Source organism: Coregonus lavaretus, assembly GCF_964263955.1.
Source record: "Coregonus lavaretus genome assembly, contig: HAP1_SCAFFOLD_309, whole genome shotgun sequence".
Taxonomy (NCBI): Eukaryota; Metazoa; Chordata; class Actinopteri; order Salmoniformes; family Salmonidae; genus Coregonus; species Coregonus lavaretus.
Window position 1 is genome coordinate 474,322 of NW_028166127.1, and position 20,944 is coordinate 495,265.

General features: G+C 45.7%; 1 pseudogene across 1 annotated transcript; it reads right to left on the bottom strand.

The window, feature by feature from the left end:
• Positions 1-736: 736 nt before the first annotated feature.
• LOC311115040 (2-hydroxyacyl-CoA lyase 1-like) lies at positions 737-5,156 on the bottom strand (annotated as a pseudogene). Its single transcript has 8 exons — positions 5,076-5,156; positions 4,844-4,916; positions 4,578-4,655; positions 4,307-4,401; positions 3,895-4,007; positions 3,153-3,288; positions 2,710-2,805; positions 737-919 (listed from the first exon to the last, which is right to left on the bottom strand). The product of its transcript is annotated as a 2-hydroxyacyl-CoA lyase 1-like (transcript).
• Positions 5,157-20,944: the final 15,788 nt, after the last annotated feature.

The following is a 20,944-nucleotide window of genomic DNA, read 5'->3' on the forward strand; positions in this document are numbered from 1 at the left end:
TTTTTAAGTCACACATGCCCACTGGGCTAGTTTGTTCCCACCACAATCCACCAGGATAATGTCTGAAGGAGCTAGAAAGTTCCCCTCTACCACTCCTGCCTCCCTCAACCGAGGTACAATATCTGCGCGCAGAGTAGTAGCCATGGACCCACTATCTAACATCCCCTTCAGCTCAACTTTATCCTGTACTAGCACAGTGGTGTAAAACAAACTGTCATTCTGATTAATTCTCATTGTGTTCTGAAAAATGACTGTGTTGTTCTTGGGTACTGACTCACAAAAGTAAGAATAAACAGATTGGATATCATCATCAGTGGAGGAAAAATAAGAATGCCCCACATTGCCCTCCTCAGAACAGAGGCTTTCTAGTTTTCCTGAGACCTGCCAGTCTGTCCACATCCAGGGTTCTGTCGCTGCCCAGCCTCACTACAGTCAAAGCTCATGTGGCCCGGAGAAAAGCACTTGACACACAGCTGGTGCATCTGACAGTGAGCTTTGGTCCAGTGATTAGTGCTTCCACAGTCAGCGCACTCATGCTGACGTTTGTGGAACTGTTTACGGGGCCCTCTACATTTAACATGTTTAAGTCATTTAGCAGACGCTCTTATCCAGAGCGACTTACAGTTAGTGCATACGTAACTTTTTTTTTTCATACCCCCCGTGGGAATCGAACCCACAACCCTGGCGTTGCAAACACCATGCTCTACGAACTGAGCCGGCCATTCCCTCCACTACCCTAGGCGACGCTGGTCCAATTGTGCGCCGCCCCATGGGTCTCCCGGTCGCGGCCGGCTACGACAGAGCCTGGATTCAAACCAGGACTGTGTTGTGTTACCTGCTTGACAATAGTATTGATGTCCCCCAGGAGAGCAGCAGCAGGTTGCACGTTGTTCCCCATCTCCTCAGCACACAGATCAACCTTGACATTGACCTTGACATAAATAACGTATGTGGAACGTTACTACAACATACCAGCAACGACACGACAGGAAGAGCGCCGTGCGTGACACATGTAACAGCAGCTGGAGGAGTGGCCAAACCTCAAGCTAAACACAACAGAAATAACCAGGCACCACCACATAATGCTAAGGCTGACACACACATGTTCCCTTTTATAAACCGGGTGACTCGAGCCCTGAATGCTGATTGGCTGAAAGCTGTGGTATATCTGACCGTATAACATGGGTCACGTTGAGGGAGGAGGTCAGAGACCTGGCCGTGTTGTGCCAGGATAACAACCTCTCCCTCAACGTGACCAAGACAAAGGAGATGATTGTGGACTACAGGAAAAAAAAGAGGACTGAGCACGCCCCCATTCTCATCGACGGGGCTGTAGTGGAACAGGTTGAGAGCTTCAAGTTCCTTGGTGTCCACATCACCAACGAACTATCATGGTCCAAACACACCAAGACAGTCGTGAAGAGGGCACGACAAAGCCTATTCCCCCTCAGGAGATTGAAAAGATTTGGCATGGGTCCTCAGATCCTCAAAAAATTATACAGCTGCACCATCGAGAGCATCCTGACTGGTTGCATCACCGCCTGGTATGGCAACTGCTTGGCCTCCGACCGCAAGGCACTACAGAGGGTAGTGTGTACGGCCCAGTACATCACTGGGGCCAAGTTTCCTGCCATCCAGGACCTCTATACCAGGCGGTGTCAGAGGAAGGCCCTCAAAATTGTCAAAGACTCCAGCCACCCTAGTCATAGACTGTTCTCTCTGCTACCGCACGGCAAGCGGTACCGGAGTGCCAAGTCTAGGTCCAAAAGACTTCTCAACAGCTTCTACCCCCAAGCCTTAAGACTCCTGATCAGCTAATCATGGCTACCCGGACTATTTGCACTGCCCCCCCACCCCATCCTTTTACGCTGCTGCTACTCTGTTAATTATTTATGCATAGTCACTTTAACTCTACCCACATGTACATATTACTTCAACTACCTCAACTAGCCGGTGCCCCCGCACATTGACTCTGCACCGGTACCCCCCTGTATATATAGCCTCCCTACTGTTATTTTATTTTACTTCTGCTCTTTTTTTCTCAACACTTTTTTTGTTGTTGTTTTATTTTTACTTTTTTGTTTAAAATAAATGCACTGTTGGTTAAGGGCTGTAAGTAAGCATTTCACTGTAATGTCTGCACCTGTTGTATTACGGCGCATGTGGCCAATAAAATTTGATTTGATTTGATTTGAAATTTATTTTGACTGTTCGAATTACGTTGGTAACCAGTTTATAATAGCAATAAGGCACCTCTGGGGTTTGTGGTATAGGGCCAATATACCACGGCTAAGGGCTGTATCGTCGAGGCACTCTGCGTTGCATCGTGCTTAAGAACAGCCCCTAGACGTGGTATATTGGCCATATACCACACCCCATCGGGCCTTATTGCTTAAATATAGATGTACTGTACAGCACTAAGACAGCCATGACATTATTTGGAGAGACCACAAAGACTTATAGAGAAGCTATATAATTGATAGACTAAATCCAATAGACTGAGTCAAATACCTTTATACCTGGTTACAATGAAATGTAGTTCACTATGAAATGACCTGTGACTAGGGTTGCAAAATTACAGTTACTTTCCCCAAATTCCCAGAAATCCCTGTTGGAAGATTCCAGAAATCAGAACGGAATAAGCAGAAAATCTGGAATCCGAAAAAAAGAAGGAAAAAAAAGAAACCCTACTGGTGACCTTTGACCTAGCTGGATGACCTTTACTTGGGTGTCAAACCTGGGGGGAAGGCCAAAGTGCAGGATCCAGTTGAGTCTGGCACCACAACATCAGACTGGAGCAGAGCTCTGCAGTCCCCACCAAGACCATAGAACCAGGAGGATAGGAAGAGGAGGAGGAGGAGGAAGAGAGGAGGAGGAGGATAGGAAGAGAGGAGGAGGAGGATAGGAAGAGAGGAGGAGGAGAGCAGGGACAAAACAAAATGTAATGAAAAGAGGCTAGTTATAGGAGTAGTGTAGTTGTTTGATTGACACCAGTTTACATTGACATGACCTGGCCAGGAGAGACTAGTTATAGATAGGGATTTCAGGAGTTTCGTGGTCCGTTCAAATGGTCAGGGAAATTCTTGGTCCTACTTATACAGTCAATGGTCTGTACATGAATATGATGCCAGCTGAGAGAAGGAGAGGCTGACCTGGAGCGGGCAGCAGCAACACAGTTGGGGTGATCGTCAGGCAGCACCCCTTTACCCATGGGGGTGGGCAGGAAGGGCAGGTCACACCCCTCCACCAGCTCCTTCAGAGCCCCCTCTGCTCTTCAATGGGCTGCACCTGCAGAGGGACACAGACAGAGGGCACTGCCACACGGATTTCAACAGACTGGTCTTCACAACTGGGATGCATTCAGCTGAGCAAAACGTTGTGCAACGTTCAGATAGAAATATAGCATGTAGAACGAACGTGCCTCTCAGACAGGTAGAATGAGAAATCATGTCAACAACATTTGTCGACTGAACGTGGCCCAGTTTTCAACTGAACCGTGGTACAGTGCTATATGTGTTACAGTGCGTCTCAGCTGGCTATTGATCTCTCTTGGACAGACGCACGTAACATAACTGGAAGTAGCGTCTGTCAACAGAATGGGATGTGACAACTTTGTTCCGGTACGCTGATTTTTCACCACTAATCATTTGGACAAATCCCGATTTCGCAGGTGCTCGCATCTTTTCAATTTCAGAACGGGAGGGGACATTTGGCCCATAAACTTGCCGGAAACTTGCAGAGAGTTTCCGTTTAGGGGGGTGGAGAGTTCGCAAGTGGCGTTAGTATCTTTCTCTTAACATCTCCCCAGACCTTATCCAAGTATCTGACGCAATTATGCAAGATTTTAGTTCTGTTTCCCCCAGATTATCTGGCTATTAAAAAAGCAATGCCTACCTTTGCCAATGATGAGTAAAGTCCGTTTGGCTCCTTTCAGGACCGCCAGTGCTTCTGTGATCGCCATATGGTTAGCCATACTCACAGGAGGAGGTGGACTACAGGGCACCTCTCTGACAAAGGAAATAATAAATAATAGGTCAAACATTAAACATGTTACCTAGCAACTTTATTGCATATGTAAATAAACCATGAAGGTCTATCGAGGCTTATTGCTATTCTCTGATGAGAATATTTTGATATAGTGCTATATTTTCTAAGTAATTTAATTTCTGGTTCACTTCAGACGTTAAAAGGTATAACAAGATAAAATAAAAATGACTACGGTGATGTGAATTCAGAGGTATACATATTCAACAGTAACACATTAGTATACATTTTAAATGGATGAAAGACAGTGATGGCCACTAACCTGGCTCTGCTCCTGTCCAATTTAGCATTGACCATGTCCCCAGATATGTCTACGTATACAGCACCTGGACGTCCATACATGCTAGTGCGTGCTGCCTTAGACATACCAAACACCCTTAAATTCAGATCAATTAAGGCTGTGCTGTGCTCTTATGAAGCAGTTAAGGTACCTTGCTAAGCTGGAAAATTAGAGGTCAGAAAAAAGACAATTGCAGGTGATACCAAATGATATGAAGAGGACTACACAGAGGGAGTCAGAGTAGACTGTATACCTTCTCTACCACTGAGGAGATCATATCCAGACTGCTAGACCTAGCAGAGAACTTACTGTACAATCTGCATGCCTCCACCTGACAGAGAAAGAGGACCACAAATAACAAATTATTTCCTCTTTCAGCAATTAAACTGCTAGGGCCAGTTTCCCAGACAGAGATTCTCTATTGAGTTTGCTTTTTAGGCCATGACTAGGCTTAATCTGTGTCCTGGGAAACAACCCCCTAATGTTCAAAAGTCATAAATATCATGGTTCAATCGGTACCTGTGGAAACTCTTGAAACGCCCCAGTGGTCTCTTGGTTTTGATCGGAGGAGCCTCCAATAACAATCACAGGCCTACAGAGAGAGAGGTATCACACAATGACATCAACTGACAATCTGAGATAGTTTGGAGTCCTCAGATCATTTTTTGCAGTGTGCGGATAGCATCCCTTCTTTTGAAAGGACCACTGAACATGAGTAGTAGGGTCTTCTGTTTGTGGAGTTCTAGCATACCAGCAGTTCATGTTAGCGTTGGCCATTCCACCAAGTGCATGGATGAGTCCCGGTCCAGACACAACCAGACACGCACCTGGACTGGAGAGGAACAGACAGACAGAGGGACAGACAGGAAGACAGGCAGACAGACACACAAAGGGTCAGACAGACAGGCAGACATAATTAGCAATGCAAAAAAGCTATGAAACTGACCCTCACACACTACACGCTCCTGTAGTCTATGTACGGGTAGTTAATATCACATGATTTGGGGAGAGCTGGTTTAGTAATAAAAAGGTGGCTTATGGCTTGTTCATTGCGCATTCCCACATACTTGATTCCTGAGGCTTGAGCTGCCTTAGCTACTTCAATGACTGGAACACCAACTATTCCAAACATATATTCTACATTCTGTAGAGAGTTACATGTAGATACAGTATATTTACCTTTTTTTAAACATTTTTAGTCATTTAGCAGACGCTCTTATCCAGAGCGATTTACAGTTAGTGAGTGCATACATTTTCATACTGAATTGTATATGAATTGTTACAATGTAGTTTAGATTTTCTTTGCATTGACACACACATTGGCATGCATCAACAAGGGTGTTAACATATACTATTCCACATAAACATCTAAATGTTTTTCTACAACAATATTAATAGTTAGCTATACCAGTGCAATGACCTATGGCACACTTTCACAACTCATAGTGTTACATTCTCACTGCCAAGGACATGATCAGCGACTAATATATTATTAGCAACACGGTTACACAGTATAACACTGTTTTATATATATTGCACACACTTCACCTGAGCTTTTAGTGCCTCTGCAATGAGCTGAGCCCCAGTCACATCTTCCATTATTATTGTCGAGAAATCTGTTCAAAGTGCAAACGCGGTTAGCAATGATTTCTTGGACTTGTTGTTCAGTAGCTTATAAATCGTGTTTAGATCTCTTGCAAATCATTAGTTTTGTCTGCTTTCCAGCATGCATTACATGAGTAGCTTTTTCTTCTTCAGTGGGGTTTATAGGAAGTTGGCATCCAACGTTATGGTGCATTACTGCCCCCTATTGTACAGAAGTGTGGACATGAGCCGTGCAATAGCAGTCATGAATATTTAATAAACTAGTAGCATTTTTCTTTTTTTATTGCAAGAAATACATAATAAGCCCTCATTATGTGTTTATAACTGCACTTTACTTAACACTTAACTCAGTTAAGTCATTATGAGTGTATGACAGTATGAAAAAAAAAATGTATGCACTCACTAACTGTAAGTCGCTCTGGATAAGAGCTTCTGCTAAATGACTAAAATGTAAAATGTAAATGACTTGAGTGTATGCATTATAGATATAGGCTTCATAGAAAGTGTTACAAATGTTCTCCTGTCATCTTATAGGAGATCCATTCATGGATTTAGTTATGGCTTGAGAATGTGACTGGTCTACGGAGTTCTCCTTTATGTCTGTCTTTATATGTGACAACAACTTTTCTGTATTATGTGTATTTCCACAATCAATAATCATAAACGGTACTTCACTATGAATACTTTTGACTATGTGGTTTGAAGTACTTTACCGTTATCTTGCACATACATGAAGACTACTATAGACAGAAATCAATGCAGTAATGTTTTATTAAATAAAGGCTCTGATTAAAATATCATATTAATAAAATCAGGCATTTGGCTAATTCTTCTTCCCAGAAGCTCCTGTGAATGGTTTGGAGATGGCTCTGGAGAGAGCGTGTAACACCCTGACTATGAGTGGGCGTTTACGGGACTGGGACTCCTGGGGAGCAGGGGCCGGTGTGGTTGTCAGGTCCTCCTTGGGTGGGGAAGTGGATGGAACCTCTGGAACCTCACACTCAGCATCTGTCATGAGAACATTTCATAATCAGAAAATGAATGTGTGTGTTTGTGTCTGTCCGTCTGTCCGTCTGCCTGTCCGTCTGTCTGCCTGTCTGCCTGTCTGTCCGTCTGCCTGTCTGTCCGTCTGTATGCCTGTCTGCCTGTCTGTCTGTCTGTCTGTCTGTCTGTCTGTCTGTCTGTCTGTCTGTCTGTCTGTCCGTCAGTCAGTCTGTCTGTCTGCCTGCCTGCCTGTCCGTCTGCCTGTCCGTCTGTCTGTCTGCCTGTTTGCCTGTCTTTTTGTCTGCCTGTATGTCTGTCTGCCCGTCCGTCTGCCTGTCAGTCTGCCTGTCTGTCTGCATGTCTGTCCGTCGGTCTGCCTGTATCTGTTGTCACTGTTTTAACAAGCTTGTCATAGGGTGATACATCAATATGACATTATCGATGCTTATCACTTACCCTGTGAAATATGAGTCTCTCTGAGATGTTTGGTAGGCAGCGCATCCTGTTCAGGGTGTCTCTTCGGTTCCCCTTTTGTCTTGAACAGCTGTTGACAAAACACATCAGGACAACTGAGCCTGTGTAAAATACAGAGTGTGCATCCTAAAAGGCACCCTATTCGCTACGTAAGGCACTACTTTTGACAAGGGCCCAGAGAGCTCTGGTAAAAAGTCGTGCACTATATAGGGAATAGGGTGCCATTTGGGACTCTCCCATGTGTATTAGGATTGCATTACAGCGTCCTCACTCAACCTCCTAAAGACAATGACAACAGTTTTGTTCTAATGCTGAGAGACAATAGGGGTGTAGTGAATCTGTAGGGTAAATTTCAGCCCTGCCTTACAGAGGTAATCTCAAAACACAGAGCACCCTACCTTAATCATGATCTTTGGAAACTTATGCATTTTCGGTAGGAAACGCCACTTCCTGTTCTTCTTAGTCTCTTCCCCTCTGGCAGAGGGAAGACGGGCCATGCCGTCAGCCTTTACATCAGCCGGGCTAAGGCTCCTGGCAGGGAATTCCTCAGTAGCATTACAGTTTTTCTCAGTCGCTTTGGTGCATTTCTTAGATCAAAAGTGCAATTCTTGATACTACTTGTACAAATTCCAAATCATCTAGTCACTTGTGCACATCATTAAAGCAATTTCTTATTCCTTTGAACAAATTGCAATTGCTTTTGTACATATTGCAATTGATAATGTACAAGTGTCAGCTTTTTTCCACATTTTCAATTGCTCATGTCATGTTGATCAAAATATAGTAGATGGTTCTCTGTTGAATAGTCTTACCCCTCAAAACATCTAGGCATTAGTTCCTTGCATAAGCCATTACATGCAAAATTGTTGAACTATTTGTCATAAACTGTCAAGCATAGTTTTACACATTTCTATTAGACCTTTTGTACAAAAACGTAAATTGCTGAATCGTGCAGGTGAAATTAACCCTCACTCATGAAGGAATGTAAAGTGTTAGTTCAACCAACAATCAACCAGTTGTCTAAATTGCTCAAAGGTGCATCTCATGAAGAATCAATTGGCAAGCATATATAGACAGACCACAACACAGAGTTGCAATTTTCCAATAATGGATGGACCAGGAAACGAACAGGGTCAACAGCCAAGAGGAGGAAGAAGAGGAGCAAGGATGCGTGGTGGAAGGCAAAACAGAGGAAGAGGCAGAAGAGGACATAGGCGCATATCTGATGACATAAGGGCCACTATTGTAGACCATGTTGTCAATCATGGCCTTACAATGGCTGAGGCGGGTCGAAGGGTGCAGCCGAATATTGGGAGATCAACCGTGTCCTCAATAGTACATATGTTTCGAAGAGAGAACAGGTATGTCCACCAATGTAGAGTGCACTGTTACTGTATATAAGCAGTATACTGTATACTTCCTACAATGCTTCATATTACAGTAGTCCACTTGTATTTCACAGCATACAGAAATATACTCTATACAGATACATACTGCACCTTACATGCACCCACCTGTATGTTTTACAGTAAAATGTGTGTTCGCATAGTTTTTGTCTATGTGAAAGTGTGCGATGCATCACTGCATTTTTCCACACATAGGACTGCAAGATTACCTCAAACCGGTGGCAGAGGACGCCTTTTCACACCTCAACAGGAGGAGGCTATTTGCACCATGGTCCGAGCAAACAATGCCATGAGACTCAGGGAAATACAAAGGACCATTATAGAAGACAACGATGTCTTTGAAAACATCCATACGGTTAGCATCTCAACCATCGACAGGGTGCTGCATAGAAACCAGATGAGTATGAAACAGCTGTACCGTGTACCATTCCAAAGGAATGAGGACAGAGTTAAGGAGCTACGGTACCAGTATGTACAGGTAAAACATATATCTATGTAACTACTTTACAGCAACATTTTATAGTGTTACATAGTACAGTAAGCATAAACTGCACACATTTCCATTGCTGTGGAAGGAACATGCAATATATGTACATTTTATGTCACTCTTCCTTACCAAAACAAATTCAACTGTGTGTTCTGGGATATAGCGTATAATGGAGTTGGAATCAAGTGAACCCTCTCACAACTTTGTATACGTGGATGAGGCTTGCTTCAACCTGACCAAATGCAGAAGGCGGGGTCGGAATATCATCGGTCACAGAGCTACTGTGGATTTACCAGGCCAACGGGGAGGAAATATCACCATGTGTGCTGCTATTTCGGAGCATGGTGTCCTAACCCATATCCCCCTTTTAGGGCCATACAACACCCAGCATCTACTCAACTTTTTAGAGACTCTCTACAGGGCTCTCATCCCTGATGATGAGAGGGGTCTGTTTAGAGAGGATTTGCCAAAGTATGTGGTCATTTGTGATAATGTGAGTTTCCATCGATCAAACATCATAAGGCAATGGTTTGTGACCCACCCGAGGATGCTCATAGAATTCCTCCCACCTTATTCACCATTCCTTAACCCAATTGAGGAGTTCTTTTCAGCATGGAGGTGGAAGGTGTACGATCGTCAGCCACACACACAGATGACCCTGCTGGCTGCAATGGATGCAGCATGTGAGGACACCACAGTAGACACCTGCAGAGGATGGATAAGGCATTCCAAAAGATTCTTTCCACGTTGCATTGGAAGGGAAAATATCCGGTGTGATGTGGATGAGAATATGTGGGCTGACAGACAGGAACGTCTGGATGTGTAGAGACAGCACTAGAACAGTGCTGTGGGCAAAGTTGTGCCTTAGGGGTGGTTTCCTGTGTTTCTTTCTAATTTAGTTTTTTTTCCTTTGTGCCCCTTGGGTTGTCCAGTCTCTTTCAATCAATAACCCACATACAGTAATATGTAAATAGTACTGTTGAAATTGATATATGCCATAGAAGTGCAGCCTTGTGCATTTTCAATACAGTAACTGTCATCCAAACTGTAGCCTAAGTTTACATCAGGTAATACTGTCAAAGTACACAGTTCCATTGACAACATGCCTAAACATTTTGACAACCTTGTTCGTGAACAATGACTCAATGACTTATCATTCTGATGACACTGACATGATCATTGGCATGAATATTTACTTTTGAGAGATGTACTAAGGATTTTTAGTGACTGACTAGCTTTAGAAACATATCTATTGTATATTGCAGTTTGTACAAATTGTTCTGAGAAATGCACTTATTATTTTGCACATGTTAGGGATGATGTGAAAAATGCACCAAAGCGACTGAGAAAAACTGTAAGGTCAGCTACAACACCATGAGTGATGTCACTTGTGGCATTGCTGGTGTCTGAGTGAGAAGAGCACGCTAGTGTGACCGACCTGTGTACAATAACTGGGAGAAGAGGACGCAGCCATTGAAGTCAGTCACTGCATCCCAAATGGCATTCTCTTCACTTTATAGTGCACTACTTTTGACCAGGGCCCATAGGGTCTGGTCAAAAGTAGTGCACTAAATATGGAAGAAGGTGCCATTTTGGACACAACCAGTGAATTTCACATCATAAAACGCAATGTATTGAGCATCATGTTACAATTAAGTCCTATGCAGATGAAAATAGGTACTTTCACTTACCATCCTCCATTGTAGACTTGGACACATAAGTCAGGCTGTCCATCACCACGTCTGTCATCAACTTGATGACCTGATCCAAAACCATTTCAGCCGATGGTGGCATAGGCCTTCCCATACACTGCCCCAGGAGTCTCCTAACAGAAGTCTGGGCAAAGTTGTAAATGAGCTCTGAGGCATCGTCCTTTGACAGCTTCCTCAGGGCTGGTTTAGGCAGCGCTGGTTGAGAGAGGCTTCTGTGGCCAACCATGGATTGAAGCTGGCGGTTTATGGTTATCTCCTGAATGAGACCATGGACCTTTGCGATCAGGTTGCCAGATGCACCTTGAAGGGCTTCAACTGACAGGAGCCTATCCAGATGTTCTTCTGCTGAAGTCATCTCTGGGTCGTCCGTCTTCAATGTGTCCATTATAGTTTTCACTATGATATTGGTGTCAGATATGTTTATTTCTTGTTGGCTCACAAGCGTTGACCGTGAACCTGTCTCGTCCATTGCGATAGAGGTATGGGATTCTGTCCTTGTGATTTCATCGGCAGCGCTCATGTCAGGCAACTGGTCAAGGCTCTCCAGTACAGAGTCTAACATGTTAGTGGCTATCAGACACTCCTCACTTGCAATCTGCCCAACAGATGAACTCTCAGAGTTGGCCACTCTACACTTGATCACATTTAGGATCAAGCTGAGCGTCTTCTTTGCAGTTTTGCTAAAGCCTTCTTGGCTGACTGCCACTGTTACGTCTTTTAGAGCCACAAGAGGTTTGCAACTTTCACTCAATCCACTGCCGTGGAGAGGAGAGGCTCTCTTCAAACTGTTGTTGCTCACAACTGACATACTCCTGGTGGGCAGAGTGACATCCTCACTGCATGTGTCAATTATATGGTGGTCTGTTGAAGAGCCACTCGAAGACACAAGGGCTTTAGACCTTTTAGCCAAACAGACTTTTGACAAAGGCTTCTCACTTCTCACAGACGGAGGGCGGCTCCTGTCCTCAACAAGAGCAGTGTCAGCGGACTTAGAATGTCTGAGTGTCTCCACAGGGGCGGAGTCCAGCACATATTTGGCTGTGGTGACTGACACTGGTGGAAAAGAGAAAAAGATGTTCAGTCTATCCTTTACTCTGTGGTACATGGTTTGAGCAGCATCCAATAAGTTGTCAAAGACAACTCTGGGTTTGAGCTGGAACTCCAGCTTTTTCTCTCCTAGTGGGAAGGAGTCTGCGTCGTCCACAGTGTACTGGGATACACTTTCAAGGTCTTGCATGATAATATTTACTATATCTTCGGCTGTAGAAACCGCATGGTGTGAGAAGGTGGTGCTAGGCATGCTCTGTAGCAAAGAATGGCTGGCTTTGCTAGCAGCTCTGAGAATGGTCTCACTCACAATGTGTTTGGCCTTAGCTCGGAACTCAGCACTGTGAAAGCTCTGGATGGAAATGTTAGAGGTTCTGCTGGCTGCACTAAGAGATCGCGTGAGTGTGGCAATCTCGGCTGATGTCACATCACTCGAAATGGTGAGGTCCTCCAATTTCGAAATTATCGAGTCCAACTTCTGGTTGAAGTCGAAGGATGAATTTGACGTGCTCTCCCCAACGGAAGCGGAGCAGTCTTCCTTTGAAGTGTCCACCCTCAGCACCGAGATCACCTGTTTGATTACCCCTTTAGTGCAGGTGTCGAGGGTGAGCTGGTAGGCTGAGGCTGGGGACTTAGAAGGGTCTTACTGTCTGTCTTCTGTACAGGAGACACTGCCAAAGTGGCCTCAGTTACAGGAGATTCCTGCACAGTGGCCTCAGTTACAAGTAGTCCAGTTGCAGAAAGCTCGATTTGCACAGGAGTATTTTTTCCCTCAGTGAGATGGTGGGAGGTGAACAGCTTCCTTAGTTTGTCCAGGGTTTTGGTATAAATCTTCTGGGAACCTGAACTCACTTCCACCCAGAACATTTTGCGACCTGATTTCGTACGCATGGAGGCCTTATTGACCTCAGATACCTCATGCAGGTCGGAAATAATTCCACCAAAGAAATCAGAGGATGCCTCCTCAATATTCTCTGAGGAAACATGGACAGATAGGATTTCCGACAGTTTCCCACAAGTGTCGGTTTTATCCAGCGCAGCAGTATATGTCACAGCTGCATCCTGAATGACCTGAGTGATGCATTGCTCAGCTTTGACAATATACTCCTCCACTGGTTGACCATGGAGGATGTCAACTTTATCAGCAGGGAGCTCCTTCTGAATACTCACATTCTCCTCTGATGGGCATGGGTTGTTGAAGATAATGCTCTCAGTGACCATCTTAGAGGAGGCGAGAGATGAGTCGAGAAGCAGAGATCTGTATATTGTCGAGGTGGACATCTCTGGGTGCTTTATCACAGCAGCCTCCTCCAAAATGGCCGACGGGCCCTGGAGGATGTCAGAGATATCCATGTCCTCAATGGTCTCTACCAGAGACGATAGTAGGTCTCTGGCTGCCAGGTTGGTAGGTCTCTGGTTCTCAAGCTCTGTTTTGATTGCTTGACAGGCAGTTGCCAGAGCAACAACAGAGCGAGAACACAACTGCTTCAAGGTGGAGTCAGAAAAAGATGATGACAGATCTGTCATGGACATGGTGGAGAGTTGACTCTCAGAGACAAATGGGCTGAGTTTGACAGACACCTGTCTGACCAAGTCCCCAGCAAGAGCTCTCATATCTATTGCTCCACTAGCTGAGTTGTGGGAGCAGGCACTCTGTGGCCTTGACGGGTTCCTGTTATCCAAAAATCCTGTTATCCAAAAAACCTCAAGTACAAGATCCACAACATCGGATGACACTTCTGTCACTCTGTTGTCGGACAGAAATGTACTTGGATGAATGGTGCCTGCATTCACAGTCCAGTCGCAAATGGAGTTGTTGGACTGACTCTGGACTAGTGGAACTAGACAGGTTTCACTTGGACCTTGGCCAAAGAGCTCTGCCATTTTGAGCAGAACTGATCTTAAGACCTTTGACTTGGAAATGTTCAGCAGTGGGTCGTTGTTGGACAGTCTGGTGGATGGTCTGCTAGCCGATCTGTGAACCACTAGGCTTTGTATTTCTGCCGAAATGGCAGTTAGAAAATAGGTCAAGGGGCTGGACGCTCTCCCCTCATTTCCTCCGTTGGCTTTAGCCTTGATGATGCTATCTATGATGATGACTATGACCTGTCCAGCCAGAGGACCCAAGATGGCCTCAAGCTCCCTCTCTAACTCAAGGGGAGACTTGTGGCCGAGCGCAATATGCTCTATGGCATGGGAATACATCTTAGAAGTCGCCATGCTTAGCATCTCTTGGGCAAACTGTTGACTTGCTGAGATACTTCCAGTCAGCAGAACTAGAGTTCCCTGACTGACACTTCGCATTAGCTCAGCCAATCTGGAGTTGAGAAGGTTTATAACCAACTCGACAATACCCATCATAAACTTGCCGTCCGTTGACATTTTGCTAGGTCTGTATTTCTCCTGTCTACTCCGTTTGGGCAGCGGTACGATGTCACCCTGCGACTGGCCGCTCTGGACCATGTCGAAGACAGAGTCCTCAGAGATGCCAAACACAGATCTCAGTGGTGCTGAGTGTTGTCTGTGTCTCATCTCTCTATCGCCACCCTCAGGTGAGGAGACATATCGCTCTTCGTTCTCACTTAGCAAAGAGGTCATGGACCTGCAGAATGCACAACATAAATGAATAGTATATGGTAACAAAATAAAAAATATGATCCAAGAATTTGGGACACAAACTCAACCTTGTTATTATTATTCAAAGGAAGCATTGTGAACCATCTCAAACCACACTCAGAGCAAACATTAACATTCAGAGTAAACGTTTTAGAGTGGTTGTGTAGTATCTAAGTAGTATTTCTCACTAAGTGGATCTGGAATGGATATTTGTACCTATAACAGGAAATACCTGCAAAAAGAGGAGGGGATAGAGCTAGGTATCTGTGAGAGGAGGGGATAGGGCTAGATACCTGTGAGAGGAGGGGATAGGGCTAGGTACCTGTGAGAGGAGGGGATAGGGCTAGGTACCTGTGAGAGGAGGGGATAGGGCTAGGTACCTGTGAGAGGCGTGGATAGGGGTAGGTACCTGTGAGAGGAGGGGAAAGGGCTAGGTACCTGTGAAAGGAGGGGATAGGGCTAGGTACCTTTGAGAGGCGTGGATAGGGGTAGGTACCTGTGAGAGGAGGGGATAGGGCTAGGTACCTTTGAGAGGCGTGGATAGGGGTAGGTACCTGTGAGAGGAGGGGATAGGGGTAGGTACCTGTGAGAGGTGAGGATAGGGCTAGGTACCTTTGAGAGGAGGGGATAGGGCTAGGTACCTGTGAGAGGAGAGGATAGGGCTAGGTACCTTTGAGAGGAGGGGATAGGGCTAGGTACCTGTGAGAGGCATGGATAGGGCTAGGTACCTGTTAGAGGCATGGATAGGGCTAGGTACCTGTGAGAGGCATGGATAAGGCTAGGTACCTGTGAGAGGCGTGGATAGGGCTAGGTACCTGTGAGAGGAGGTGATAGGGCTAGGTACCTGTTAGAGGCATGGATAGGGCTAGGTACCTGTGAGAGGAGGGGATAGGGCTAGGTACCTGTGAGAGGAGGGGATAGGGCTAGGTACCTGTGAGAGGCGTGGATAGGGGTAGGTACCTGTGAGAGGAGGGGATAGGGCTAGGTACCTGTGAGAGGCGTGGATAGGGGTAGGTACCTGTGAGAGGAGGGGATAGGGGTAGGTACCTGTGAGAGGAGGGGATAGGGCTAGGTACCTGTGAGAGGAGGGGATAGGGCTAGGTACCTGTGAGAGGAGGGGATAGGGCTAGGTACCTGTGAGAGGCGTGGATAGGGGTAGGTACCTGTGAGAGGAGGGGATAGGGCTAGGTACCTGTGAAAGGAGGGGATAGGGCTAGGTACCTTTGAGAGGCGTGGATAGGGGTAGGTACCTGTGAGAGGAGGGGATAGGGCTAGGTACCTTTGAGAGGCGTGGATAGGGGTAGGTACCTGTGAGAGGAGGGGATAGGGGTAGGTACCTTTGAGAGGAGGGGATAGGGCTAGGTACCTGTGCGAGGAGAGGATAGGGCTAGGTACCTTTGAGAGGAGCGGATAGGGCTAGGTACCTGTGAGAGGCATGGATAGGGCTAGGTACCTGTTAGAGGCATGGATAGGGCTAGGTACCTGTGAGAGGCGTGGATAAGGCTAGGTACCTGTGAGATGCGTGGATAGGGCTAGGTATCTGTGAGAGGAGGGGATAGGGCTAGGTACCTGTGAGAGGAGGGGAAAGGCGTGGGAGTGCGTGTGCTGCAGGCAGTTCTGGCGCTGGTGCACCTGCTGGGTCCTCCACTACAGCTGAATCTGACGCTGCGGCCAAGAGAGGTCACCTCTCCTGCCTCATTACTTCCTGATCCAGAAGAGCTTGGCGAATCAGAGAGCTCTATCTGCATGGTGAGGTCAAGGGCGGGAACAACCACAGTGGATGTAGACTCCATCACCCATGCTACAATATCCATGCACTTGGCACTAAACTCATGTCTGCTCATCTGCAATGTTAAAAGACCATACAGAGTTAGTTTGTTAAAGGGGCTGCACTGATATAAAATGTAGAACCATTTACTCAAGCTAGTCAATTAAAGCAGTGGTTCAGGATTAAAGGTCCTGCAGGATTTCCACAAATGAATGTTTGGTCCATTTTACCAACATTAACTACTTTAGAGGTGACTATAACTCACCCTGGCACGCATATTCTCACTCAGCAGATTCCAATGGCTGAAAAGTAAATAAATGCAAGTACACAATGAACTACATGACATTACCTCTATTATCTTAGACTATGTTATGGATGGACATTACCTCTATTATTTTAGATTACGTTATGGATGGACATTACCTCTATGATTTTAGATTACGTTATGGATGGACATTACCTCTATTATTTTAGATTACGTTATGGATGGACATTACCTCTATTATTTTAGATTACGTTATGGATGGACATTACCTCTATTATTTTAGATTACGTTATGGATGGACATTACCTCTATTATCTTAGATTACGTTATGGATGGACATTACCTCTATTATCTTAGACTACGTTATGGATGGACCTCTATGGAACTAGGCCACACCCAGACATCCCTGATTGGTTATTTGGTCCGTTGAGTCCTTTGTATTGGCCCGAGACTATGGGAGACTCTCAATCTCCTCGCCTCCTTCTCAAAACCCATTGGATGAGAAGGTCAGAAGGGCGGGACCTCTGGCTTTCTCATCCAATGGGTTTTGAGAAGAGAGGACACGAGGAGTATGCAATTGAGATAGGGAACATATCTAGGGGATGCATGGGGAAGCCAAAGAGCAACTTACTCGTCCTTCATGTCCTGCACAAAGGTGTGTAGGTCTGGGTAGCTTCTCTTTCCCCTGCTGAGGGTGAGGCTGGTCTGGGAAGTTTCATCCTTGTGGGTCACGGTAGTGAAGGTCACCACTGCAGCCTGATGGCGACAACAGAAAGCAGACTTAGGCTGTAATTCAATTTTGCGTCATTAAAACACAAAATATCTCAATGAAATGTCATACATGTAATAGAAAAATACATCAAATACATCAACTTGTCCGAGAGAGATTTACATGGTTACAAAAACGTCACGCCACTTTTTTCCAAGATGGCGAAGTAGTGCAGTCCTGTTTCTGTCGTGTGTCTGTAAATAGCCTGTAAATACCCTGTTTTTTGTATTTTTCGTACATATTTCCCTATCAGACTTTTCATCCTTCTACAAAATATACTTTCCTGCAACCCGCCTCACTCAATGTGGAACGGATTCTATTATCGACTTACCTTTATCTAGAATCTAGAATCTCCAGTTGAAACTAGCTAGCCAGCTAACTAGCTACTTGCTATTAGCCACAGCTAGCGGTGTTTCACCCAGAACATTGGATTTTTTTCCGCGGGATTAATTTTAATCACTGGACATTGATCACCGGATATTCGGCCAGTCTGCACAGCGCGTTATCGACCCAGAACATATCAGTTTTTCCGCCGGAATCACTGAATCACTGGACCTTTAACTCCGGATTCATCGCTACCAGCTAGCTACCACCAGCCAGCTACAACAAAACGGACGCTGTGGTCTGGCTAATCATCCTGAGCTAGGCCCATCGCCCATCTCCCGGCTATCTACCTCTCTGTCAACCGGACGGGACCACCTAGTGTTGACACGGAGCCCCGCCGATCCTACACGACTGGTCTGCCGACGAAATCGTCTGATGTGGTTACGACGTTAACCACGAAGATTCCATCCATCTGCTAGCCCTGGCCCGCTAGCACACGCTAGCCGTGGCCTCTTACTAGTGCTTCACCACCGGACCTTATGATAACTCAGATATACAGCTGATATCTGCTGGACTGTTCCTTTTTACGGTACTACATCCTGTTTAAGTTTAGCCTCAGCCCAAACATGGTTAGTTTATTGTTGTTTCGGTTATTTCTAATTGTACTATATCACTGTAGACCCCCCAGCCTAGCTAAACCTGCCTTAGATAGCTCCTTTGCACCTTCCCCTATACACGCGGAGACCGACTCAATTGATGACTCCAGCGATGCTATCTCTTTCATTGTTACCCAACGCTTAGGTTTACCTCCACTTTACTCATATCCTTCCATATCCTTGTCTGTACATAATGCCCTGAATCTTTTCTATAACACCCGGAAATCTGCCCCCTTTATTCTATGTACCCAACGCACTAGAAGACCAGTTCTTAAAGCCTTTAGCCGTATCCTTATTCTAGTCCTCCTCTGTTCCTCTGGTGATGTAGAGGCTAACCCAGGCCCTGCAGCCCTCAGTATCGCTCCTACTCCCCAGGCGCTATCATTTGATGACTTCTGTAATCGCAAAAGTCTTGGTTTCTTGCACATAAATATCAGAAGTCTACTTCCTAAGTTTGAGTTATTCACTGCGTTAGCACACTCTGCCAACCCTGATGTTCTAGCAGTGTCTGAATCCTGGCTCAGGAAGGCCACCAAAAATTCTGAAATGTCCATCCCCAACTATAACATTTTCCGTCTAGATAGAACTGCCAAAGGGGGTGGAGTTGCAATCTACTGTAGAGATAGCCTGCAGAGCTCTATCATACTATCCAGGTCTGTGCCCAAACAGTTTGAGCTTCTACTTCTAAAAATCCACCTTTCCAGAAATAAGTATCTCACTGTTGCCGCTTGCTACAGACCCCCCTCAGCCCCCAGCTGTGCCCTGGACACCATATGTGAATTGATTGCCCCCCATTTATCCTCAGAGTTTGTACTGCTTGGTGACCTAAATTGGGATATGCTTAATACCCCAGCCATCCTACAATCCAAGCTAGATGCCCTCAACCTCACGCAAATTATCAACGAACCTACCAGGTACAACCCTAAATCCGTAAACATGGGTACCCTCATAGATATCATCCTGACTAACATACCCTCTAAATACACCTCAGCTGTCTTCAACCAGGATCTCAGCGATCACTGCCTTATTGCCTGCGTCCGTAACGGGTCCGCGGTCAAACGGCCACCCCTCATCACTGTCAAACGCTCCCTAAAACACTTTAGCGAGGAGGCCTTCCTAATTGACCTGGCCCAGGTATCCTGGATGGATATAGATCTCATTCCGTCAGTAGAGGATGCCTGGTTGTTCCTTAAAAGTAATTTCCTCTCAATCTTAAATAAACATGCCCCATTCAAAAAATACAGAACTAAGAACCGATATAGCCCCTGGTTCTCCTCAGACTTGACTGCCCTTGACCAGCACAAAAACATCCTGTGGCGTACAGCATTAGCATCAAATAGCCCCCGCGATATGCAACTTTTCAGGGAAGTTAGGAACCAATATACACAAGCAGTCAGGAAAGCAAAGGCTAACTTTTTCAAACAGAAATTTGCATCCTGTAGCACTAACTCCAAAAAGTTTTGGGACACTGTAAAGTCCATGGAGAATAAGAGCACTTCCTCCCAGCTGCCCACTGCACTGAGGCTAGGAAACACTATCACCACCGATAAATCTACAATAATCGAGAATTTCAACAAGCATTTTGCTACAGCTGGCCATGCTTTCCATCTGGCTACCACTAACCCGGCCACCAACTCTGCACCCTCTGCTGCAACTTGCCCATGCCCCCCCCGCTTCTCCTTCACACAAATTCAGACAGCTGATGTTTTGAAAGCGCTGCAAAATCTGGACCCCTACAAATCAGCTGGGCTAGACAATCTGGACCCTTTCTTTCTAAAACTAGCCGCCAAAATTGTCGCAACCCCAATTACTAGTCTGTTCAACCTCTCTTTCATAACGTCTGAGATCCCCAGAGATTGGAAAGCTGCCGTGGTCATCCCCCTCTTCAAAGGGGGTGACACTCTAGATCCAAACTGCTACAGACCTATATCCATCCTGCCCTGCCTTTCGAAAGTATTCGAAAGCCAAGTTAACAAACAGATCATCGACCATTTCGAATACCACCGTACCTTCTCCGCTATGCAATCCGGTTTCCGAGCTGGTCACGGGTGCACGTCAGCCACGCTCAAGGTCCTAAACGATATTATAACCGCGATTGATAATAGACAGTACTGTGCAGCCGTCTTCATCGACCTGGCCAAGGCTTTCGACTCTGTCAACCACCGCATTCTTATTGGCAGACTAAATAGCCTTGGTTTCTCAAATGACTGCCTCGCCTGGTTCACCAACTACTTCTCAGATAGAGTTCAGTGTGTCAAATCGGAGGGCCTGTTGTCTGGACCTATGGCAGTCTCTATGGGGGTGCCACAGGGTTAAATTCTTGGGCCGACACTTTTCTCCGTGTATATCAATGATGTCGCTCTTGCTGCTGGTGACTCTCAGATCCACCTCTACGCAGACGACACCATTTTGTATACATCTGGCCCTTCATTGGACACTGTGTTAACAAACCTCCAAACGAGCTTCAATGCCATACAACAATCCTTCAGTAGCCTTCAACTGCTCTT